Here is a 26,436-nt window from a genome sequence, read left to right on the forward strand (position 1 = left end):
TAGATATGGTTCTTTGTCCCACACTGAATAAACATCTCTTCCAAAACTTCCAATTCTATACTCTACCATGGTCCGATCACACCCTGATTACATGGCACCAAGATTTCCCAGCTTCAACCAGTCAAACACAACAACAGAACAAATACTATATCCGCAAGACCAACGATTTAACCCTGTCTGCAATCCAATCTTCTTTTGATTTAAACCTTGAAGACTTCTCTACTCTCTCTACCTCAGAACAGTTCTCACTTTGGGAAACCGCCACCAAATCACTATTAGACTCCTTAGCACCTCAAGTCGAAATACACTCATCTTCAAAACAAACTCATAAAAAACAACAACCTTGGTTCAACCAAAATCTGGCCTTACTCCGTAGACAACTTCGTTCCATCGAAAACAAATGGCGCACAACCCGACTCAATAACTTACTCATTACGTACAAGGAAAAAGCTTCCCATTATAAAAAAACCATTCAACTAACTAAAAAAGAATATTTTTCAAAACTCATTACCTCCACTCGTAACTCTTCCAATCTCTTTAACATAGCCCAGTCACTCTCCAAATATTCCAAGGAAAAAAATCTACCTCCCTCTACCCAACCTAACGCAGATGAACTATCATTTTTCTTTGACAGTAAAATTAAAAATATCAGATCTCATCTCGGACCATTACTCCCTGATTCCTCTTCTCAAAACTCCAACGACTCTTTACAACTTTCCTCCAGCACTCTCTCAAATTTCAAAATGCCCTCACTAGTAAATCTCCATCTTACCTTACAATCATTAAACACATCCAACAATCCCATGGAAAGTATCCCCCCTTCCATTCTCAACAAATTTTTCTCTTTCTTCGGCCCATTCATTTCAGAAATGATATCCAAATCTCTCTCTGACTGTACCGTACCCAAAGCCTGGAAAACAGCCCTTATTTTTCCCAAACTCAAACAACACAATTTAGACCCCTCATTACCTAGAAATTACCGCCCCATCGCTAATCTGCCTATGATCTCTAAATTAACGGAAAAAATCATCCATTCTCAACTCACAGAGTTTATCGAAAAAACCCATGCCCTACATCCTTGTCAAACTGGATTCCGCTCATCCCATTCAACATAACTATCGCTATTAGGTCTTATTTCAACCATTCTATATTACCATGACCATCAAAAATCTGTTGTTCTTATCTCCCTAAACCTAGCAGCAGCCTTCGACACCACTGATCACTCTCTTCTCATCAATAGACTCAAAGACTGCGGTATCTCGGGTTCAGCTCTCTTATGGTTTACATCCTTTTTTAACGAACGCTACAACATAGTTCGTGTAAACAATGCTACCTCTGCAGCCACAACACACTCCTACGGTGTCCCTCAAGGTTCGATCCTATCCCCACTACTATTTAATATTTTCCTATCTCCTCTCCTTACACTAGCTCAATCCATTGGATTTACCATTTTCGCATACGCTGACGACATACAACTCCTCCACCCAATCAATACATCAAACATTTCTGACATAAAAGACATAAATAACAAATTAGACATTATATATGATTGGCTGTTCACAAATAAACTCTCCCTCAATCTAGACAAATCCCGAAGCTTGCTATTTCCAATCAAAACCACAGAATTCTTACTGGACAATATCTCAATTAAATCTACACCAATTCAAATGGACACTAAAATAAAACTTTTAGGTGTTATCATCGACAGGGATCTTACCTTTCACGATCATATAAGTTCAGTGGTCAAAACTTGTTTCTACAAATTACGTATTATTCGATCTTTAACTTCTGTCCTAGAGATCAATTCAATCACTATCCTGATACATTCATTAGTAATTTCTCATCTCTACTATTGTAACTCTCTTCTCAATGGTCTTCCTCAAAAAGAAATTTGACACTTACAACTAATACAAAACACAGCAATAAAACTTATTTATAAAATAGGCAAATACGACCATGTCACTTCTTTCTTAAAAAAAGCACATTGGCTCCCCATTACTCACCGCATCACCTATAAAATCATTTTACTCTCCTTTAAAATAAAATTTTCTCATCTGCCCTCATTCCTTGATAAACTTCTTATTCCCCAATGTTCCCCACGCACATTAAGATCAACTGATCAAAAACTTCTTTTCATCCCCTCCATAAAAGATTTTTACTATACACGAAAAGTAAATTTCGCAGTAACTGCTCCTATCCTCTGGAATTCCCTACCACAGCAACTCCGCGACGAACCACGACTCGACAAATTTAAGACAGGCCTAAAAACTTTCCTATTTCGTGATGCATTCGCTAACACTTAGAGCCATCATCTCTTTTTCTACTTATCAACAACAAACCGCTTTGACAAAGCGACCCTCCCTTTTATGTTTTTATCCAAACCCCACTATCTCCTTTTTTCTTCTCAAATATTTAACTTTCACCCTCCCCTCCCCTCTACCCTCACTGTCTAGTTTGTCCTGTAAAAGTTATTTGTATACACACAATATTTTTAATTCTTTCAGTTTCTCTTTCTTTTAAACTTATTGTTAACCGGCCAGATATTAACTTGATGGTTGGTATATCAAAATTAATAAAACTTGAAACTTGAAACTTGAAGAAGAAGAAGTCTAAGATGTTTGAGGCAAAGACAAAATTGTCATAGTGTCTGTGTGATTTTTAATTTTATCAGTCTCTTCTTCAATCTTTTCTCCAAAGGGATCATCGACTTTGCAAGACATATCAGAAGGGTACTCTTACTGAAGTTTCCTCTAGGACAGGGTTGGGAACCACTGATCTAAAAGATACATCAAATGTGTCAAATATGCCTCTAGCAAGAATTTTTCTGGTAGTGAACAAGTTATTGATTAAATGTTGGAATTTTTTAAGTTTCTCTTGAGGGAGGAATTCTCCATAGTCTGAAAGTTTTTTAAGCAAGGATTTTAAATAAATGGAAAAATAGAACTGGTAGTCCATAATTCTATTTATGAGCATGAATGATTGAAAAATGTGTTTACCAAAAGAGGGTAGTGTTGCTTCTCTTCCTGGAAGAGCAAAGCATAAGCTCTGGAACTGTGTGAGTGTTCTAGAGCAGATTCTTTTTTTTAAAAAAATTCTTTATTCATTTTCAAACTTACAATAAGTGTGATAAAATGTCCAAACAAATTAACAATATCTGTATCACTTAATAATCATCAATGGTAACAGTGATAAATACTTAACTCCCCCCTTACCTATCAAATAATCAATACTTATACAATACATAACTATAAAATTCCCCCACCCTTTCCCTCACAATTGAACTTGTAAGTTTAAGGGAAAAGAAAATTTCATCTAATCAGTACAATACTAGAGCAGATTCTACAACTACAGAGAGATGTTGAAATTGTTTTCTCTCAAACCCTGGGCACTTTTGTATTCTGTATATTATGTCAGTCTTTTTAGACTTTTTAGAGCAAGGGTGTGTGACCTTGTCCTCAATCAATGCTTCGATGTATCCTCAGGCTGCCCTGAGACAGGCATGGATATCTTTAAAGCCTGTGAAGACTGCTTTTGCAGTAGCTCCTAAAACTCTTGTTTGAGCATAGCACCAATCTCCTCCTGGAGAGTCACAGTCTGCACTGGAAGCAGTCTGCAGTGCATGTTGTCTGGGAGACCTCAATATCAAAGCACACTTGGGAGGAGACATGATCTGCAGCATTGGAGCATGGTCCATGGCAGTAGCATACCTAGGGAGGGGGCGGGGGGGCAGCCCACCCCGGGTGCACGCCCCAAGGGAGTGCACAGAAGACAGCTGAATGGGGATGACGGGGGACCCGCGGGATTAAATACAACTGGAGCCGCGAGGCTCGTCTTGTGTTCCTACCTGCCCTGCCGTGCACACATAGCCGACCAGAAGCCTTCCCGATGTCAGCGCTGACGTCGGAGGGAGGGAGGACTTTGCTTAAGCCCTCCCTCTGACGTCAGCGTTGACATCGGGGAAGGCTTCCAGTTGGCTATGTGTGCGTGGCAGGGCAGGTAGGAACACAAGACTCCAGTTGTATTTGGCTGAGAAAGTTGCTAAGATGAGGGCTAGGAGGCAAACGCGGAACACAAAAGGGGGGAGGGAGTGCATTTTTGGACACAGAAGGCATGGGAGAGAGGAAGGGAGGGAAAGAGATGCTGAGGTGGGGGAGGGAATGCGTTTTTGGACACAGAAGGCATGGGAGAGAGGAAGGGAGGGAAAGAGATGCTGAGGTGGGGGAGGGAATGCGTTTTTGCTGAGGTGGGGGAGGGAATGCGTTTTTGGACACAGAAGGCATGGACTTGGGAGAGAGGAAGGGAGGGAAAGAGATGGTTGTGTACACGGGGAATGGAAGAAAGGAGAATTTTTGGTCATAGGGAGGGAGTGAGGTACAGACAGTGGCATACCGGGGTGGGGGTGGGGCAGACCGCCTCGGGTTTATGCCCCAGCGGGGTGCACAGCTGGCCACCCTCCAGTGTTCTCCCTAGGCTGGCAAACTGCGGCTCTTTAGCCACTTGAGTGCCACCGCCACCATCGGGAACAGGCCGGCGCTGAGTTCTCCCTGCTTTTCCCTGTGGGGCCGACCAACTCTCACCGTCCGCATCAATTCTGACATCGGAGAGGACGTTCTGGGCCAGCCAGTCGCTGCCTGGCTGGCCCAGAACGTCCTCTCCGACGTTAGAATTGACGTCGGGTGGTGAGAGTTGGTCGGCCCCGCGGGGAAGAGAAGCAGGGCGAACTCGGTACCGGCCTGTTCCCGATGGTGGCAGTGGCAACCTATTCCCCAGCGGCGGTGGCACCATTTTCCCAATGGTGGTGGCATGGGGGAGGGGAGGGCAGGGAGAAAGAAAGAAAAGGGGGGACAGGGAGTCAGAAAGAAAGAAAGGGGGCAGGGTGAAACAAAGAAAAATGGGGCACAGAGAGAGAGAGAGAGACAGACAGACAGACAGACAGACATACAGAACAAAAGAGGGCATGGAGAGAGAAAGAAGGGGGCAGGGTGAAACAAAGAAAGAAATAGGGCACGGAGAGAGAGAGAAAGACAGACATACAGAAAGAAAGGGGGTATGGAGAGAGAGAAAAAGAAAGAAGGGGGCAGGGTGAAACAAAGAAAAATTTTGGGGAGGGAATGAGGTCTGGAGGAGAGGAAGCATACAGGAGGCTGAAAGGGAAGAAATGTTGGATGCACAGTCAGAAGAATAAAGTGCAACCAGAGACTGATGAAATTACCAAAGGTAGGAAAAATGATTTTATTTTCAATTTAGTGATCAAAATGTGTCCATTTTGAGAATTTATATATGCTGTCTATATTTTGCACTATGGCTCCCTTTTACTAAACCGCAATAGCGGTTTTTAGTGCAGGGAGCCTATGAGTGTCGAGAGCAGCGTGGGGCATTCAGCGCAGCTACCTGCGCTAAAAACCACTATCGTGGTTTAGTAGAAAGGAAGGGGGTATATTTGTCTATTTTTGTATAGTTGTTACTGAGGTGACATTGCATAAAGTCATCTGCCTTGACCTCTTTGAAAACCCGCGGAATATAAATGATAATTAACATTTTCTCTGCATACAGCGTGCTTTGTGTTTTTAAAATTTTATTGTTGGTAGATCATTTTGACTTGGCCACAAAGGTAAGGGGGGGGAGGGAGGGGTGCTGCTGAAAGACATCTAGTAATCCTTGCAGGCTTGACTGTGCAGGGAATTATTTTTGTAAAATCATGTTTTGTTATGTGACTGGCATTATTTAGACTTTAATTTCTATGAATGAATGAAAATTATATAAAATTACTTGCTTGTTTTTATGTGCGTGCGCTGAAGGAAAGTGGAGAGAGTGGGCTGAAGACGCTGAAGAGAAATGGGGAAGAGAGAGTGGGGAGAAGACGTTGATTTATAAATTGACAATTGTACAGAATATTGTTTCTTTTTATACTTTAATATAATAAGTTCAATATAAAACAATTCAAGGCTTGTGTGGATAGAATCAGGTGGTTTGTGGGGACGGGGACCAAGCTTACGGGGATTAATCCAATAAAATGATATTTTTTTATTTCTCATTATTTGTTTTATTTTTATTTGTAAAGTGGTGATTGTTATGTATCAGTTTTTTCAAATTTACATCTACTGTCTTTATATTTTGCACTGTATTAGAGGACATGCGTTACTGTTTTTGTGGTGTTGCATTGTATCCAGGGTCTGGTTTCTTGGCGGTTCAGTTTATCTTTTGTCTACATATTTCTATTTTTAGTTTGTGATTATTCCATATTGGGCGAGGGTGTATCTCTGTTCTGTGTGTATGAAAAGGACATAGTTTTCAGTTGGCATTGACTGCAGGATCAATTGACTGCGGAATCTGGCTTGTTTAGTTTTACAATGTATGTGTTGGTGTTCTAGTGCTCACTGCAGTGTATAAGATGCTGCCTTTTCCTAGGTACACTCTTGTTGTGCGATATGTGGATTGTTACTAAAAATCATATTTTTCATATAGATGGGGGGGGTGTCAAAAAATGATGGGCCCCGGGTGTCACATATGCTAGGTACGCCACTGGTCCATGGTATGTCAACACTTACTATGTGTCAAGGAAGTAGACGTCTGTGGTGACACTGTGCACTGACTAGAAGGGGAGGAATGTTTGTGCTTCTTAGCTTTCTTACATGATGCCTCTTTCAATGAAAGAGGCACAGACAAAGACAATGTTGAGTCCTGTCTCTGCAGACAGGCTAATGATTGACGCTCTCTGTTCGGCATCAGTGCACGCAGTGTTGATACCAATGTTGATGCATGGTTCTAATGTTCAGAACCTAGACATTGAACACACCAATTATCCTGCACGCCTGCCCATCCTGCATTCTCTTGGACATGGAGGGAAAACCAACACGAAGGCTAAATGGCCCAGGGAGCTTAAATGGAAAGTACACTGAAAAATATCAACACTCAGGTTTGAAGTGGCCCCGAAGGACCAAAAATTTACAGAATTTAACTAAACTTGAAGACTGAAAAACAATAAAAATGAAGAAAACAGTTCTGCCTGCCTTGTATGTAGGGTTAACATATTTGTGAAGTCAAAAAAGAGGACACATGACCCCACTCCACCATATCCCTGACCCAGTCCCACCCCTAGTCCACATCCTTCTAGTCTCACCCTTGCCTCACCTCCCACCTTTCACCAATCTTGCCCCTGCCCCACTTACACCCATTTCCTTAGCCCCCTTTTCTATCTTCTGTACCCTTTTAGTGCTTCTCTCTTTCCCTCCCTCCAACCCTCCCCCCTCCAGGTGCTTCTCTATCCCTCCCTTCAACCTCACCATGAATGCTTCTCCCTTTCTCCCTCCTCTGTGGGTGCTTGTCTCTCTCTCCCTCCCTACAACTCCCCCCTGCATGTGCTTCTCTCTCTTTCTCTCTCCCTTTCTCCAACACCCCCTCCCCCCCACACACACAAATGGGATGCTGATTCTCTCCACTGTCCCCCACCTACCTCCTCACTGAAATCGAATCTTCAGGCCAGCCAGCAGTAGCAGTGAGGTGAGCCTTCTGTCATCAGCCTGCCCTGAAAACCACCTCTCTAGCACATCCTGCCTACATGAGAACAGGAAGTCACTCCAGAGAGGCGGCTTCTGGGACAGGCTGAAGACAAGCAGGCTTACCTCACTACTGCTGCTGGCTGACCCAAAGATTCAATTTCAGCAGAGCCAGAGGTAGGTGGTGAAGGTACCTTTTAGGATAAGGCCCTCCGTTAGTAGTGCAGAGACTTGAGCCAGAGACTGAAGAGATGTAAAAAGGCTTTTATTAAACAAGCATATATGCTGGACTTCTGGGCAGAACTGGCTGCATAAACAGAAGACCCTGAGGATCTCAGACACAAAAGTTATATAGGGTCCCGCCGCCGGCCCCTCCTAACCAGTCCAAACCAGTTCTAACCAGCTCTGACCAAAAGGTAACAGCAGAGAGAAAAACAAAACCATAAATCCATCCTATAATCTATACAGCAGCATCCTGTTGCCTCCTAGCCGTGCCAGGCACTAAGACAGATACATAGAACAGGCCTGCATGCATACGTGATTTCTCAGAGCAATAAAATGGAGTCACAGGTTGCTGTTTTTAGTTTTACTACCCACTGATCTAAGATGGAGTTTTTCATATACACCGTGACCCAGCTATGTCAGCTAGCTAGGGATCCTTCATTCCCAACTTTTCTTCTGTAGGCTAGCTGACTAGCTGGGTTATGGGAGGTCAGGGCCATCTGTATCAGAGGTGGGGACTGGGTGATAGGAGGAAAGGGCCAGGACTAGGGCAGTGGTACTTTTGTCAATCGTAGTCCTAATAGTACGGTTAAGGGTTTTCAATAAACATGGTAACAGGCAAGGAAGAACACAAAATATGACAGAGAATACCAGGAAAATTATGGTGAGGGCTTTAAAGAGTCCCGGTTTGGAGGCCCAATCAGTCAGTGAGTTGAGTCCAAACATATCATCATCAGCCCAAGTAGCAGGACCGTAGACAGCAATGATGCGCTCCGGGGGCCAAGTGTCTCCCCATTTACCAATCTCCAGGCTTCTTTCAGAACGGGCCCGTTGATCGAATACTGGGACAGCCAGATGTTCTCCTTCGGATAACGGGAGGAGGAAGAAGGCTGGTTTGATAGTGCCCAGAACACAAGTGCCAGTCCAATTTGAGGGTAGAGTGGGGTATGCCGTTTTCCCACAGATCCAGTAGTATCCTTCTGGTGCAGCCCAAGGGGCAGAAGCAGGCAGGTTGAGGTAGACATTTAATGTGGTAGCATTGCCAGTAGTATTCCATTGTCTGGGTATTTTTAACTTAGGATCTCCGGTCCAATAAGTCCAACCGGGCTGAGAGGTGCTGTTTTAATCCATAAGGATTGGCACTGCAGGTGTCCAACACGAGTGGTAAAGGATGGTCCGAGACGCTGTATGCAGTGTTTTGCCAGAATGGAGTTTTTCAGAGGCCAGCTGGGTGCCCCCGCAGACATAACAGTTTGTCAGATTTAAGGTGGCTCCTATGGCTTCAGCGAACTGTATGAAAAGGTTGCAGGTGGTGACAGAGGGCACAAAGTCTTGTTGGTCAAGTTTCATATGTTCATAAAAGTCTGGAAACACAATGCTGTGTTGTTCAGGGATCCGGTGTCTCTCAACGAGTTTGATGTGTAAGACAGTACCAGGGTCCGTGCCCTTACCATATATCTGTAGGCCCACAAGATAGCGAGCTTTCCGGAAGCTATCGTCGAGGTTCCATTTAAATGGCTGTAGAATAGTGAAATTAAGTGGGTTACAGTTCTGGAGGCCACAGTCAGAGGTAGTCACCACTTTGGATAATATGGCTCGGGTGGTGGGCAGTCGGGTCATACCCCAAGTAGCCCAGGATACACATTTCCAGTAGTTACAGTAGTAGTGTTCGGAAGACCCTTCACAGTGGGACGGCTTCTGTCCCGCCAGGCACATGTATTTATCGTTGTGCATATATTCCCTCCTCTATGCTAGGGCACCACAACATCCAAGGAAGGTGGGGTTTTGGTCCATGGCATGGTAAGCATCAAAGAGGACTGAGGCCGGGACATGGGGATTAGTGACCAGGGTTTGTTGAATCAGGGGGCCCTGATCCCAGACTGACCTGACCTCTATCCAAGTATCCCTATTAGTTGCTTTGGGGTCAAAACAGATCTGTGAATCTCCATTATTACATATAGAATATTCAACCTTGTTATATATACATACAGGGGTCACTAGTTGACCCTTACACTCATAATTAGTTTGAAATCTAATAACATTTTCCGTTTTGCCCCCATTGTCCACTAGTGCCACACTAGGGGCACACCCAGGCGTGGGAGGGGTAGGGGACATGGACAATGTTGGCAAGACGTAAATCACAAGCTGTAAATATACAACAGAGTTCATATTAAATATCTTGTCAGATCTCCGGATCAGACGTGCGTGATTACTCTTCCAGAGTGTGGAGCAGCCGCGTGATTTTCAGTTGAAGGTCAGTAGGCCCTTTTTCACAAATATACTCAGCAGCGGGTTTCACACGGCTGTAGTGAATCCAAGACTCGTGGCGGGACAATTTGACAGCTGTGGGGGAAGCAAGTAAGACAGTGAAAGGCCCTGTCCAAAGGGGTTTCAGCGGTTCTTTCTTCCATACTTTCAGCCACACTTGATCCCCAGGTTTGTAGAGGTGAACAGGGGTTGTAATTGGTAGCGGGGCTCTAGAAATGACCCAGTTCTGTAATTTCATAATGGTCTTTCCTAGCTGCTTTATCTCTGCGTCTGTGATAGCGTTCCCTATCTGTTCAAGAGACTCAGGGTCTGGACTGACTATCGGTGGGGGTTGGCCATACATGAGCTCAAATGGGGACAACCGATTGCGTTTACCTGGGGTACAGCGGATGCGAAATAGAACAGAAGGAATCAGTTTGGGCCATGGCAGGCGGCTTTCCTCTGCCGCTTTTCCGAGGAGGGTTTTAATAGTTCTGTTGATGCGTTCAACTTGGCCAGAGCTCTGGGGGTGATAGGCCGCATGTAATTTCCAGGTGATTTGCAGAGCCCGAGAGACAGCTTGTGTGACTTGTGATATGTAGGCGGGGCCATTATCGCTGCCAATCACTAGGGGCAGGCCATAGCGAGGGATGATGTCATGGAGTAAAACCTTTACTATTTCCCTACTTTTCTCTGTGCACACTGGGTAGGCCTCTGGCCACCCAGTGTGGGAATCAATGAAAACCAGGAGGTAACGGAACCCATGGGAGGGGGGCAAGTGGGCAAAATCAGTAGAGAGGACTTGCATGGGGTGTGAACCGATAGGCTGGTGACCAGGAACGGGGGATCTGACAGAAGAGGGGTTGTGTCGGAGGCAAATGACACAGCGGAGCAGAACATGGGAGATGAGTTGAGAGAGATTCGGGATATAGAAATTCTGTCGGAGAAGAGTGCGGAGGGCTGGGTTACCAGCATGAGAAAAATTGTGTGCACGGTGGACAACAGTGAGGGCCAGGAGTTGTGGAACATACAGGAGGGGGGTGGATGTGTGGGAGGAGGGTATAGTAATCCATCCGGATGGGAGGGTGCAATGGCCAGGTTGCTGCGTGGCCTACTTGCGCTCGGGGTCAGTGTACTGGGGGGAAAGGGAATGAAGGAAAGGTTGAGGGGAGGAAAGGGATAACAGAAGAGGGGGTGTGGGCGGACCTTGGAGGGCCGCCTGGCGAGCCGAGCGGTCAGCCAAGGCATTACCGCGGCTGATGAAATCACGGAGGCGACGGTGGGCCCGGCAGTGCATGATAGAAACTTTGGAGGGTAGCAAGATAGCATCCAAAAGGTCCAGGATGAGTTGGTGGTGTTGGATAGGGGATCCAGAGGAGGTGAGGAAGGAGCGCTGGTGCCAGAGGGCAGCGTGGGCGTGAACAGCTAGAAAGGCAATTTAGATAGGAAAAAAAACAAAAATGCAAAAAGGGAGAGAAAAATCTCCAAAAATGGCCAATGGTATGGTTGGTTTCCCTGGGGTACCCCACAAACCAAACAGATAGACAACACAAAGATTACAGGGCATAAACAAACATAGAAAACAGAAAAGGCGTGAAACTTTTCTTCCAGCTGGCAAGGATTCAGAGCTGAACTTAGATCTGCAGAGAAATGCACAGTTATACAAAAACAAACGTCCATCATAGCACGAATCATAATTGTGTGCACACAGTGGCAAAGTAAAGTGCGATATAACACATGGCATAATAATCACATAATCATAAAAGGCATCTAAATGGTTACTGGAACGTCCGAAAGAGAAAACGTAAGAATGTTATCACTCTGGCTTGGTGCCCTGCCAATTACATTCATAAGGCAGACAGGGACGCAACTGCTAGGGTGTGCTTCAATCTTGAAAAATAAGCAAAACTTACTAGGTAAAGTAAGATACAGTGTACAATGTTAAATATAGAGGTATTCTGAAGTATGGCAATGTCAATTCAAAGGAAAAAAAAAGAAACATGTTAAATGTTAAGTGCAAGGTCATTTCAAGGTTACTGAAAGCAGAACATTGTCCTCCTTCTCTGGGTAGAAAAAGGCTCATTGTAACAGGTCCAGAACAGCTCTGTATGTATGACTGCGAAGACAAAGAAGAGACATTTTAACTTGACACCACCCCTGAGGTCACTTAGCCATGTTCCCTGCAGGCAGACCTGGAACCCTTGTCTGCCACCTGGGTCCCGCTACACTCTGAGGAGTGGGCACTGCTGCAGACTAGATGTAGCTACTTTACTCTGCACTGTCCTTACATAATAACTACCCCCTTCCTCTGGAGTTTGAGCTACCAAGTTTATTTGAAAGGAATTTCTGTTTCCAATTGTATTTAGAATCTGATTGATAATAACACTTTATACAAACATGCATGGGAAGAAAGGATTCATAAAGAACACCGGGATAAAGACACAATACGGGAAAGCAAGGGAGACTGTTATCACAAAAGAAGTAATCTCAATCCATCCGTTATCAATAAAACTCATTCATAAAGGGAAAGAAAGAAAAAAAAAAAAAAAGTTGACCACATTACACCGCTATTGATTAAGTCCCATTGGCTACCTATTAGCCACCGAATTATTTTTAAGATATTATTCTTGGTTTTTAAATTTCTAGCTTTCAATGAGCCTCAATTCATTTCTAGAATGATCATTCCTTATTATGCCCCTCGTTCTCTACGATCATCATCACAAGACTTATTAATTGTCCCTTCCTTAAAAATTGTGGGTACAAGAAGAAATGACATGTTTTCTGTTACAGCGCCACAAACGTGGAATGTACTGCTACTGTACATCAGAAAAGAAAAAGATCTTATCTCTTTTATAAAACTCTTAAAAACTTTGTTATTTAACTTTGTACTTGTGTCTTAAAATTGTTTGTCCTCTAAAATGTGTGTTTTTTTTTTTTTAATTGTTCAGCGCTTAGAATGTTTGTATAGGCGATTCATCAAATAATAATAAAACTTGAAACTTGAACTTGAATTATCAAGCCCATGTTTAGCAAATATTTCAATTTTCAGAAAAATATGGATACTTAACCTCTATCATTGTTAGTCTTGTACTTTAAATCCCCCAACACTGGAATACAAAGGCAGGGATGTGCCCAACACAAACCCCACATGTCTGACAAACGGTTGCTTTTTTTTTTCTTTTTTATTACCAGCAGACACACTTTGACAACTGCGAGAACACGTAAATTATCTGGCTCAACTTTCTTTAAATTACTCACTGTCTGTAACAAATCCACTGCACGCAACATATATCTAAAATCACAGTCCTTATTCTCGTTCGTCAGTGCGAACTTCCACATGCATTTTACCCTGTTAAGCAACTTACACTATCCTGTCTGCAACTTTCGGCAAAACAATCATGCTGGCTTGCTTTACCAACCTTTCCCAGGTTTCCAACCTAAATGCTATTTCCATCTCCCCGGGTAATTTCTCAACATCACCAATTTCTTGTTCTCTGTGTCTTGTCAGGTGTCCCCAGAGCTTTTGTTTTATTAATTTGACAAAAAGTTGATTAAATTCCAAATACTAAGCCTTTGACAACAATAAAAATAAGGATGAAGAAAACAATAAAAAATCTTAGGGTCGCTATAATCGCCAGAAAAGGCAGTTGTAAAATATTTAAGCATGATCTGAAGGGGGTCGGTGGTGCTCTGACCCATATTATACAATCTATATATGCACCCAACAAAAGTTCCAATTTCCAGAAACCAGAATCCTATATACCTCTCTGTGCTTCACAACTGATTAAGAAGTTACTAGACAGAAGAGATAGAGACAGGATAGAGAAGGAATCAACTTCTCACTTACCAAGACAGGTCCGGTACCGGCACAACAAAACCAGGAGCCAGAAATCTCCACCGATTCGTTCCTTCTCGAGGTGCAATCCGTTGTCTTCGACGAGAAACCGTTCCTGGTCAACCACCAGGTTAATGCCGGCTATTACGGGTCTCGTAGGAGGCAAGGTTTGAAATCCTCCGAGGGAGACGATCGTGCCAAACAGGCTCAAGTCTGTAGATCAAGTCCCTGTTCGGCTGCGCCAAATGAAGGTACCTTTTAGGATAAGGCCCTCCGTTAGTAGTGCAGAGACTTGAGCCAGAGACTGAAGAGATGTAAAAAGGCTTTTATTAAACAAGCATATATGCTGGACTTCTGGGCAGAACTGGCTGCATAAACAGAAGACCCTGAGGATCTCAGACACAAAAGTTATATAGGGTCCCGCCGCCGGCCCCTCCTAACCAGTCCAAACCAGTTCTAACCAGCTCTGACCAAAAGGTAACAGCAGAGAGAAAAACAAAACCATAAATCCATCCTATAATCTATACAGCAGCATCCTGTTGCCTCCTAGCCGTGCCAGGCACTAAGACAGATACATAGAACAGGCCTGCATGCATACGTGATTTCTCAGAGCAATAAAATGGAGTCACAGGTTGCTGTTTTTAGTTTTACTACCCACTGATCTAAGATGGAGTTTTTCATATACACCGTGACCCAGCTATGTCAGCTAGCTAGGGATCCTTCAGTGGGAGACAGGGCAGACAGGTTAGGGCTCTAGACACTTTCCAGACAGGGGTGAAAGTCTTCTGGACACCGGACAGTCCTCTAAAAAGAGGACATGTCTGGGTAAATCCAGATATCTGGTAACCCTACTTGTATGATCAGCCAGACATTAAGAATTTGCCTCTCTTGGGCTTCTACAGCTTCTCCTCTTTCCCAGGACTCCTGCAGAGAGCATAAGAAGGCTGGAGAAGGCTTCATCAAAGGCAAGACAAATGATGGGTTGTATCCGTAGAGGTTTTATCAGCCGGAAGCCCGAAGTTATAATGCCGTTGTACAGATCCATGGTGAAGAACTTCCACTTCAGGTGACTGAGGCCAGCAGCGTGCCAGATTTTAAAAGGAAATGGGATATACATGTGGGAACTCAAGGGGAGTAAAAACAAGGGGGGTGGGTCATTAGAGTGGGCAGACTTGATGGGCTATGGCCCTTTTCTGCCGTCATCTTCTATGTTTCTATGTTTCTAAGAAGATGCCTTGCTCCTGATTTCAGACCTATTTAGGGGAAAAATTATCAATGGACGTTTCCATTAAGACAGGTTATTTTACCACAAGTCAAGCTATTCTAACACAAAGTCTCATAGTATAAAATGGGACCCTATGCTAAAATAGTACAACTTGTGATAAAATAATGTTTTGATGATAACCCAGTTTGATAACTTCCACACTTAGACAATCCTCCTGAAGCAGTGATAGAGACACATCCCCTGACAAATGACAGGCAGACCAGCCAAATTTCTATAACTTTGTACTACAAGAAGGTTAGATTACAATCAGAAACTCCTGAATGCTCCTCTGTCTGAGCTAGGGTTGCCAACTGGCTCCAGATAAGAACATAAGAATAGCCTTACTGGGTCAGACCAATGGTCCATCAAGCCAAGTAGCCTGTTCTCACGGTGGCCAATCCAGGTCACTAGTACCTGGCCAATATTCCATGCTACCAATACAGGGCAAGCAGTGGCTTCCCTCATGTCTTTCTCAATAACAGACTATGGACTTGTCCTCCAGGAACTTGTCCAAACCTTTCTTAAAACCAGCTACACTATCCGCTCTTACCACATCCTCTGGCAACACATTCCAGAGCTTAACTATTCTCTCTGAGTGGAAAAAAAATTTTCTCCTATTAGTTTTAAAAGTATTTCCCTGTAACTTTATCAAGGCTTGTGCAGATGAGGACAGAGCTTGCAGGGATTGGATACGGACACGGACAGGGACACGGACACGGATAGGAACAGAACTTTTGGGGAAAGAACAGGAATGGAGATAAATCCCAAGGGACCGGGGACAAATTTGGCTCTGTGTCATTCTCTACCAGTATTAGGTTTACCCCATTAGCTACAGGGACATGTAGTCTTGCTTTTTTTTTTTTTTTTTTTTTTTTATAGAATCTAGTTTGAACAGGAAAACTACAAGTTTCTGTATGCTATGGGGTAAAACCTGGACCTGATCAATCGTGTCAGGTGAATCTGGAGCAGGTTGGCAACCATAGTCTGAGCATACACCTCCTCCTGAGTTTGTAAGATTTCATATTACAAGTAACAAAATCAGCAAACATAAAATTACACAAAACATTTTAATTACTTAGGGCATAAAGTAATTTAAAATAATAATTATAGAAGTACTGCTTGAAAGAGAAAATGGAGATCTCATTATTTTCTCTTAAACACAGAACCATAGTAATGTAATATTAACAATGGCTCTCAAAAGGAAACATATTTATTTATAAATACACCATGTTATAACATATTGAATCACTTTAGCATTTAGTCATCAACATAATTTAGGCATGTATATATTAATACTCATCAAAATATAAAGTTATTTGCTAAAAGAAATGCATGGTCATTTTTAAAACAGATAAAATACATCCCAGTGCATCACTAAGACATATTTTATAGCACAATAAAAATCTTACAGCACAATTTGCTTTCAATAAAAGATGTAGTAGATTGCATATAAATCTAGTACTTGAGTAAATTAAAGTAAATCATAGGCTAAATTTTCATTTGGCCTACTGATCAAATCAACATAAATAAACCATGGTACAGAACCAAAAACTATGCATTCATTAGGCTCCTGTACATATCTAACAGCGTTTTAAAGCATGGCAGAACTTAGTGCTGCCATCTAGTGATAGTTTAGTGTAATTTTGTAGTCAGGGAAAAAGACAAAAGTTCAGCCCATGCTAGAGTTCATCCAGGCTACCGGCATCTGGCATCTGTAATGGCATGTATAAGAAAAGCAGACATAAAAATAGATGAGTGCCACCACCTTTAACAGACTAAAATAAAACATACATAAAAATAAAAGAAATTATAAAGTCTAACTACCAAAATGTTAAATAAAATAAACCAGAACTTAAAAAGGATTAAAAAAATAATGAAAAAATAAGTAAATAAGGGAATCTTTTGCTAAAGTGCACTAAAATATAGGTTGAGCAGCTATAAAACAGAATTTTTCCATACGCTAAGTCCAGCTTTAATGTGGCATTTTTTAGGGTATTTTTTTTGTTTGTTTGTTTGTTTGTTTTCCTGGCAAGTCATGTCCTAATGTTCCAATTAACGCACAGAACCTGCAAAAAATTAACACAGGATATTTGCCACCTTCTATTTTGCAGGTGCTAAGTACTCCTGCATTAACTCTGAATAATGAAGTTAGCATGTGCTAATCAGAACACACTAGCTGGATAATGCAGGAACGCTCATTCCCTTCCCAAGCCACATCCCCCCAGAAACAATTACTAAAAAAATAATTTATGTAGTGTTTATTACCACTACTACTTATCATTTCTATAGCGCTAAAAGGCATATGAAGTGCTGTACACCAAACATAGAAGAGGCTGTCCTTGCTCGAAAGAGCTTATAATCTAGTCATGACAGACAAACTGGACAAAAAGGTGCATGTATACACAGTTTATAGCACAGAAACAGGAGAAATGCCACAAAATATAGTAGTGCCTTGGTTTGCGAGCATAATTCGTTCCAGAAGCATGCTCATAATCCAAAGCGCTCGTATATCAAAGCGAATTTCCCCATAGGAAATAATGGAAACTCGGACGTTTCTTTCCACATCCCAAAACCTTTAATAGAAAATACAACACTGTATGTACCTGTATTGCAAGATCGCATTCATTTCAAACAGTCACTACGCTGTGGGTGAATTGGGCGTGATGCTTTTATTATGTTCAGCCATGCATATGTTGTGCGAGCTTGAACTGCAGGTGCATGTAGTACGTTCAGACGCGATCAGTGATGCGATGTGCATATATTGTGCATATTTAATATGACACACATATACGTGCTCGTACTGCAAGACAATGCTCATTTATTGAGTTAAAATTTAAGAAAATGTTTTGATCGTCTTGCAAATCACTCATAAACCACAATACTCGCTGCATATAATAAATGTAAACCACTTCGATAGTACCACTTTCGTGAGTGTCCATGTCTCGCAGTCATATGTCGCAATTGGGAACACAATGGTAGTGATTAGTCTTTGTTTGATGGCCTTGCACTTCCATATTTGGTCCATGCTCACCATGGCTGCACACATCAGTGGTAATCGATGCTTGATCTCTGCTGTCAAACCGCCATTGTGATCAATGAGGGGTCCAAACAAAATGAAGCTGTCAACCACTTCTGTTTCTTCATTGTTGATCTTTATGTGGATTTTCTTGTTGGCGGTAGTCATGATTTTGGTCTTCTTGATGTTCAGGTAAAGTCCCATCTTCTCTCTTTCTTCTTTCAGCTTCAGGATCAACTTCCTGAGGTCCTTCTCACTCTCTGTCAGCATGGTAGTATCATCTATGATTATGCATGTATTTGTTGTGACCCACTTTGGGAAAGATGGAATACAAATAAACTGTAAACTATCTGCATATCTCAGATTACTGATGGTTTTTCTGCCTATTTTCACCCCAACACTCAAATCATCTAAGTCCAGCTTCCTCATGATTACTTTTGCATAGAAGTTGAAAAGAAAAGAGGAGAGGATGCATCATTGTACTCTTTTTGATCTGAAACCATTTTGCATCTCTATACCTGGTTCGCACTGTAGCTTCCTGATCATAGTAGAGCGATCTGATTAACCTGATCAAGTGCAGCGGCATTCCTACCTCACTCTGTGCTTCACAAAGTCTGTCATGCTCAACACAGTCAAAAGCCTTGATATAATCAATGAAGCACAGGTTGAATGAGGCTAGGCAACTCAATGCTGATCTCCAAAGAGCAGCCAGGAAAGACAAGAACAACTTCCTGAATGCTCAATGCATGAACCTCGAAGAAGGGAATTATTCGCCATGGTGAAACAAGTGAAAAAGCCTTTCTCAGCATGCCAATCAATCAACCATCAAAGACTGTGATGAGAATGAAATTAGCGACCAGCAGGACATCAAGTAGAAATGGAAAGAATACACAGAGGAATTATACACCAGCACTGATTACCCTGAAAAGCTTAGGGGTCAAGAGGAAGTAGAACCAGACCTATTGGAAAGTGAAGTGGATTGGGCGCTGAAGCACTGCCAAACAACAAAGCATTGATGGCATTGATGGAATGCCTGCAGAGCTGCTCAAACCAGTCCCAAGGACCATATTGACAGCACTATGCCAGAAGATCTGGAGGACCTGCACATGGCCAAAGAACTGGAAAAGATCATTTTTTATCCCACTGCTGAAGAAAGGCAATGCCAGGGACTGTAACAATTTTAAAACAATCATCCTAATCCCCCACACCAACAAGGTGCTTCTAAAGCTCATCCAGAGGCGCTTGGGCAGCATCCTTGATCGAAAACTTCCTGATGCCCAAGCTGGATTCCATAAGGGCAGAGGGAGCCGTGATCACATCACAAACGTGAGGTGGATCATAGAAATGGTGAGGGAGTACCAGAAGAAGCTCTACCTGTGCTTCATTGATTATACCAAGGCTTTTGACTGTGTTGACCCCTACCAAAATTATCCAGTAAAAAGGTATGATTGCAAACAACAGACAGGCTCTTCAGATCTGCTCCAGAAGTGATGCAAAAGAAAACAGATCTGAGATGTAATGCTCTAAAATGAAATCTGTGTAGTAAAACAATTACCCAAATGTGATCCAGATTTCACCTACTCATGGGCTGCTGTACACTGCCTTGGGTGAATTTCTTCAAAAAGGTGGTAAATAAATCCTTTAATAAATAAATGGCTTATGGAAATTGGCCTCAGTATCTATAGGAAACAAGGTTTAATAGTTGATAGTGATGCAAAAAACAGATCTCAGATGTACTATACCAAAACAAAATCCTTTGTTAAAACAATCACCCGATGTGGTCCACATTTTTTCCCACCTATGGGCTAATTCAGGGTACAATACCAGAAGTGGGAAAGGCTATAGGATTCATAATCCCTATTTTAAAAATGCATAATGCGCAGCAAAGCAATGCTCACAGCTGTTGTGCCCATGCAGCTGTGAATATGGGTCTGCTAGCTCCCTTTACTGAACTGGACCCTATAGCCTAGATTCTCTGAACAGCGCTGGTTTTTTAGATGCCACAGAGACTTGCAAAGAGACTTGAACAAACTAGGGGAATGGACGATGAGATAGCAGATGAAGTTCAACATTGAGAAATATAAAGTACTATATGTGGGAAGCAGAAACCCGAGGTACAGCTATACAATGGGAGGGATGTTATTGAAGGAGAATTCCCAAGAAAGGGACTTGGGGGTAATGATGGACATGACAATGAAACCGACAGCACAGTGCGCAGCGGCCGCTAAGAGAGCAAATAGAATGCTAGGTATAATCAAGAAGGGTATTACTACCAGAACGAAAGAAGTTATCCTGCCGTTGTATCGGGCGATGGTGCGTCCGCATCTGGAGTACTGCGTCCAATATTAGTCACGGTACCTTAAGAAGGATATGGCGTTACTCGTGAGGGTTCAGAGGAGAGCGACACATCTGATAAAAGGTATGGAAAACCTTTCATACACTGAGAGATTGGGAAAACTGGGACTCTTTTCCCTGGAGAAGAGGAGACTTAGAGGGGATATGATAGAGACTTACAAGATCATGAAGGGCATAGAGAGTAGAGAGGGACAGATTCTTCAAACTTTCAAAAAATAAAAGAACAAGAGGGCATTCGGAAAAGTTGAAAGGGGACAGATTCAAAACGAATGCTAGGAAGTTCTTCTTTACCTAATCAAGTTTCAAGTTTCAAGTTTATTAAAATTTTTGATTAATCGCTTAATCTTACTTCAGGTGGACACCTGGAATGTGCTTCCAGAGAGCGTAATAGGGTAGAATACGGTACTGGGGTTCAAGAAAGGATTGGACAATCTCCTTCTGGAAAAGGGGATAGAGGGATATAGATAGAGGATTACTGCACAGGTCCTGGACCTGTTGGGCTGCTGCATGTGCGGACTGCTGGGCACGATGGACCTCAGGTCTGACCCAGCAGAGGCATTGCTTATGTTCTTATGTACTGCAAAATTGCCCACTTTCCCTGTACGAGAGGGTGCTGATAAATAATATTATTAGCTTTGTAAACCGCTTACTACTCATGTACAAGCAGTATATAAAATTCAATAAATACAGTACAATATGAAATTTCTCAGTCCAACCAAGAAGGGAATGACATAGTCATGAAATTTACAAGTTATTCCACATATTCACCCCTAAGTTCAACACACTTGGCACATCATGTCTGAACTTTCTGTAACCCTTCCAAAAAATACTCTGATGTCCAGTCACTGAAAACTGCAATCACCTCCGAATCACTCGAAAACTGTTGCCCTTTCAAACTCTTTTTGTTTGGAAACAGAAAATAGTCAGATGGAGCAAGATCTGGTGAGTAGGGTGGATGGTCTATGCACTGAAACCCCAACTGCATCAAAACAGACATTGTTTTGCCAGCTTTGTGAGCAGATGCATTCAGTGGAGTAAGGGGGGAGCGGGAGGTGAATTGCCCTGGGCACTGTCATGGTGGGGGCACCAGCACCTCCTCTCTCCATCCCTGCACTTCCCCTGCCGTGTGTGCCTTTCCTTCCCCCGTATCTCTAATTCTTTGCCGGCATGAGCAGCATCTCCAACCTGCTGCTCGTGCTAGCTCAGCTCTCCCTCTGAAGTCACTTCCTGGTCGCAGGACCAGGAAGTGACATCAGAGGGAGAGCTGAGGCCAGCGCGAGCAGCAGGTTGGAGATGCTGCTCATGCTGTCAAAGTTAAAGAGATATTGGGGAAGGAATGGGGTGTCTGCATGGCGGGAGACAGTGAAGAGGGTGGGTGCCATTCCCTGGGTGTCTTCTGCCATTACTACAGTACTGGGTGTATTGTCTTGCCAAAAGAGAACTTTCCGCAGTTTACCTCTCCTTTTTTCTTTCAATACCTCCTTTAATCTGCATAGCAAGTTACAGTAGTATTCTGCATTAACTTTTTGTCCCCTTGGAAGATAGTCATTACAACACCTTCCAGATCCAAAAACACTGGCCATGACCTTTCCTGCTGATCTTTGGGTCTTGAATTTCTGTGGTCTTTCAGAATCTGAGTGCTGCCATGGACTTTGTTTTGTCTCAGGATCATAGTGGTATAATTATGTTTCATCGACAGTACCTAGCATCATACATTCATGGATTTCCTTTGGAGTTTTTTTCTGCAGAAAGAGGAACTTCATGACGGCTCAGAGTTCCACACTTGAAAATTCCACAATTTTATTGACATGGTTCAATCAATGATCTGAAACAATGTCACAGCATAGCATTAAGGTTCTACAAATTGGCACTTTGCAAATCAAAATAACACTCTTTTCAGCTACAGTACAAAAATAGAGCTCAGAATTTAAGAAATTGGTTGGGCTGACTGCAACTGCTTTTGTAGCCTTTTGAAAGCTGCCACCCTAGGCAACTGTCTACTCTTGCCTAATGGCTAGTTGGCAGCTAAAATGGCATATCAAAAATACCTCATTTAAATTGTAGAGCACAACACTTGCAATTCTTACACAAAAGAATGTACAGAAATTATAGCTTAATACTGTACTTCTAATTGCTAAATACTGTATACTACCAAAAATATACGAGTTATCCTTTTCTACATAATAGGATTTTAATCTGTTCTTTTCCATTACCCCAGAGGCCCTGAGGATGTAGGATTTCACTTGAAGGGACATTCCATATCCCAGAAGCAGGAGCAAGTCCAGCAACAACTCCTAGGGAAATGTACTTTGCTAAAAACGAACATTTTTTGGTCTCTAACCACAAAGGAATATAGTAGGTATAAAACAACACTGCCATCTTATGGTTGAATGGTAAATTATTATATAGGGTGTTTTTTAATAATTAAGATTTATTTACTACCTATTTGAAGATATCTACCCAAGATACTGTAGAACAAGTGTAAGTATGTTGCCCCACAGAGTGAGTTACCTGGTGTGGAGGGGGTGGAGGCTACACCTCTAAGTGACTTCAAGATTTCTACGGGCTTCCCAATAGACACCCCTAACAAGACCTGTGATTCAGAGAGCAGGTGAAAGCCTGGGTTTTCTCTCATATCTTTAATGGCTGAAGTGAGTAATTTCAGTCATACACACTCTGAAATGAACTGTATACAAGGATGTGTTATGATAGGGCTTAGGTGGACATAAGGTTAGTATTTGATAGAAGAGTTAGGGCAAGAGACCCTGAGTGGAAGCCTCTGAACTAGGCTTTAAAAAAAATAACCCCCCCCCCCCCTTTTACAAAACCACACAAGAGGTTTTTAGCACTGACCGGTACGCTGAATGCTCTGTGCTACTCAGACGCTGATAGGAACTCTATGCCCATCGGAGCAGCGCTGACAATTTGGTGCGCTGGCTGGCGCTAAAAATCACTTGCACCTCTTGTAAAAGGGGAGGGGGAAGTGAATTGAAAACTATGGGCTCCTTTTACTAAGCTGCGTTAGCGGTTTTAGTGCGCGCTTAGCGCGCACTGCAATGCTGCACGTGCTAGACACTAACGCCTCCATAAAGGGCTTAGCGCGCGCTAATCTGCAGCGTGCACTAAAAACGCTAGTGCACCTTAGTAAAAGGAGCCCTATGTTTCAGCCATCTCTGCAAGCAAGTAAAAGTCATGCACCAGGAGGAGTCATGTGATAAGCTGCACTCGTCACATACCTGTTCCAGCCCTGCATAACTAAAGCAAATGCCAAAGACCAGAAAGTCAGACCCACTATCTCTCTAAGCCAGTGTTTTTCAACCTTTTTTGGGCAAAGGCACACTTGTTTCATGAAAAAAATAACGAGGCACACCACCATTAGAAAATGTTAAAAAATTTAACTCTGTGCCTATATTGACTATATATAAAGTAATTCTCTTGAATAGGAATCAAATAAACACAAAGAAAGTATTTTATAATTACTTTATTATGAAATATTAAGTAAACAGAATAGTGAAAAATTATAAAATACTTTATTCAGTGCAAAACCTGGGCCTGTTTGCCTGAACACAAAGCTGATATTCTGGCTGGAATCGAAGAAAGACACACACGTAGCTCTTCGTCAACAGCTCTCAGTCTCTCTCTGTATTTGGTTTTTATAGCATACAAAAATAGACAAATACTGTATACCCTCCATCCTTTTTATTAAACCACAATAGCAGTTTTTAGCGCAGGGAGCTGCGCTGAATGCCCAGCGCTGCTCTTGACGCTCATATGCTCCCTGCGCTAAAAACCACTATTGCGGTTTAGTAAAAGGTGACCATATTGTAAAATATAGACAGCAGATATAAATTCAGAACTGTGCATAGTAAGTGAAGGGAAGTTTTCATCTCTGGGAATTTACCCAGTTAACTATTAAGTTATTTGGGCAAATTCCTTTGAAAACTGTGGTAATACTGCCTCCACTTTGCTAAATTTAAAATAAAATCATTTTTCCTACCTTGTCTGGTGATTTCTGGTTGCACTTTCTTCTTCTGACTGTGCATCCAATCTTTCTTCCCTTCTATCAGCCTGTATGCTTTCTCTCAACACCTCATTCCCTCCCCCAACTTTTTCTTCCTCTCTCCCTGACCTTTCTTTCTTTTTTTCTGTTTCTCTTCTTTCCTTCTGTTTCCCTGCCTGCCCCCTTTCTCTCTTTCTCCCTGCCGTTCCCCAAGCCACTGCCACTGCCGCTGCCATCGGGGAACAGGACCCACCAATGGATAACAGGCCCCAAAGCCGACGCCGACGCATGCTCTCCCTGACGTCAATTCTGCAATCGGAGAGGAAGTTCCGCCCAGCCAGGCAGCGATTGGCTGGCCCGAACTTCCTCTCCGACTGCAGAATTGACGTCGGGGAGAAGAAGACTTATCGGCTCGATAGATTAGATCGCCAAGACAAAGTGAGTCCTGGGTGATCGACTCACTTTGCCTTGGCGAGCTACTAGCGCCCCTGCCTCGGGCCCCCTGTCAGCTCCGGGCCCCTGAATGCAGGACTGGTAGTACTGCCCTGATGGCGGCCCTGCGGCACATCAGGCAACATCTCGCAGCACACTAGTGTGCCGCGGAACAGCGGTTGAAAAACACTGCTCTAAGCTATGGACCAATCATAAAATCCAAGCAAGGCATTGCACCTAATATTACCTACCTACAGCCAATGAGAAGCAAAATACATTACAGACTATGGACATTACTCCCTATACAATAAAGGGGTTCCTGAACACAGATGGTCTCCAACTACCAGTAGAAGGACCTGCCTGTATGACAGTTTCAGATGGAATAGCCAGTCTTAATAGAGCAGCAAGCAGGTTCTTGGAGTAGCCTACTGGGTGGTGCAGTGAACCATAGAGATGGGGACTCAGGCCATAGGAGCCAACTCTGTAGGTGCATTGGGTGCTTCAACACCCCCAATATTGAATGTACTCCTTGTCCAGGGAGAGGTAATTTTCATTGGGTTTAGCATTCCCAGTAATTTTGAAAGTTGGTTCCTTTAACTCAGGCCTATACCCCACTCTAACTACTACATTTATAGTTGAATTTGTGAGCCTTCAACAACTAAATTAAACTAAAACTTAGGGCTCCTTTTACAAAGCTAGCGCTAACCCCCGCACTGGCCAAAAACTACCGCCTGCTCAAGAAGAGGCGGTAGCGGCTAGTGTGTCTGGTGGTTTAGCACGCGCTAGCGTGCTTTTGTAAAAGGAGCCCTTAGCTTTGTATACTGGGTCTTCAACCAAAATGGAGCTTGACTCGGTTAACAGTAACTAAAAGAAATACAAAAAAATAAAAGGGAAATAACAAAATCAAAGAATATTAAACATTAAAGAATATTTATGTGAATGATTTCCAAAGTGTTTAGGAAATAGAATAGTTTTTAAACATTTGTGAAAAAGTTGAAAAGGACCTGTGCCCCTTAGGATAAGAGGGATTTTATTCCATAGTTGAGTTAATTTGAAAACAAAAGATTGACCGAGTTTCTTGATTCCTAATTCCACTGAACCTCCATATAGGTGACATGTACAGGCATAAGGAGTGACCCTGGTCAAGTCACTTAGCCCAATAGGGACAGAGAAAGTACCTGCATATAATGTGTATAGCACTGCATATATCTAGTAGAGTTATAAAAATGATTACTAGTATTTATTTATTTTAAAAAGATTATGTACTTACCCTGGTAAGCTCTTTTCCAGTAGATAGGTGAGACATTCTAGACCAGGGGTGCCCAAATGTAGATCGCAATAGATCTGCGATAGACTTCGTTGCCTTTGCCTTCTGTTCTCCTTACTTCCCCGACGCCAGGCCAGGCACATACAAACGCCAGGCCCACAGCCTTCCCCCAGTCAATTCTGATGTCGGAGAGGAAATTCTGGGCCAGCCAATCACTGCCTGGCTGGCCTGGAATTTCCTCTCCAATATCAGAATTGACATTGAGTGGGAAGGCTGTGGGCTCTGCGCTTGTACTCACCTGG

The sequence above is a fragment of the Geotrypetes seraphini genome, chromosome 2 (genome assembly GCF_902459505.1).
Source record: "Geotrypetes seraphini chromosome 2, aGeoSer1.1, whole genome shotgun sequence".
NCBI lineage: Eukaryota > Metazoa > Chordata > Amphibia > Gymnophiona > Dermophiidae > Geotrypetes > Geotrypetes seraphini.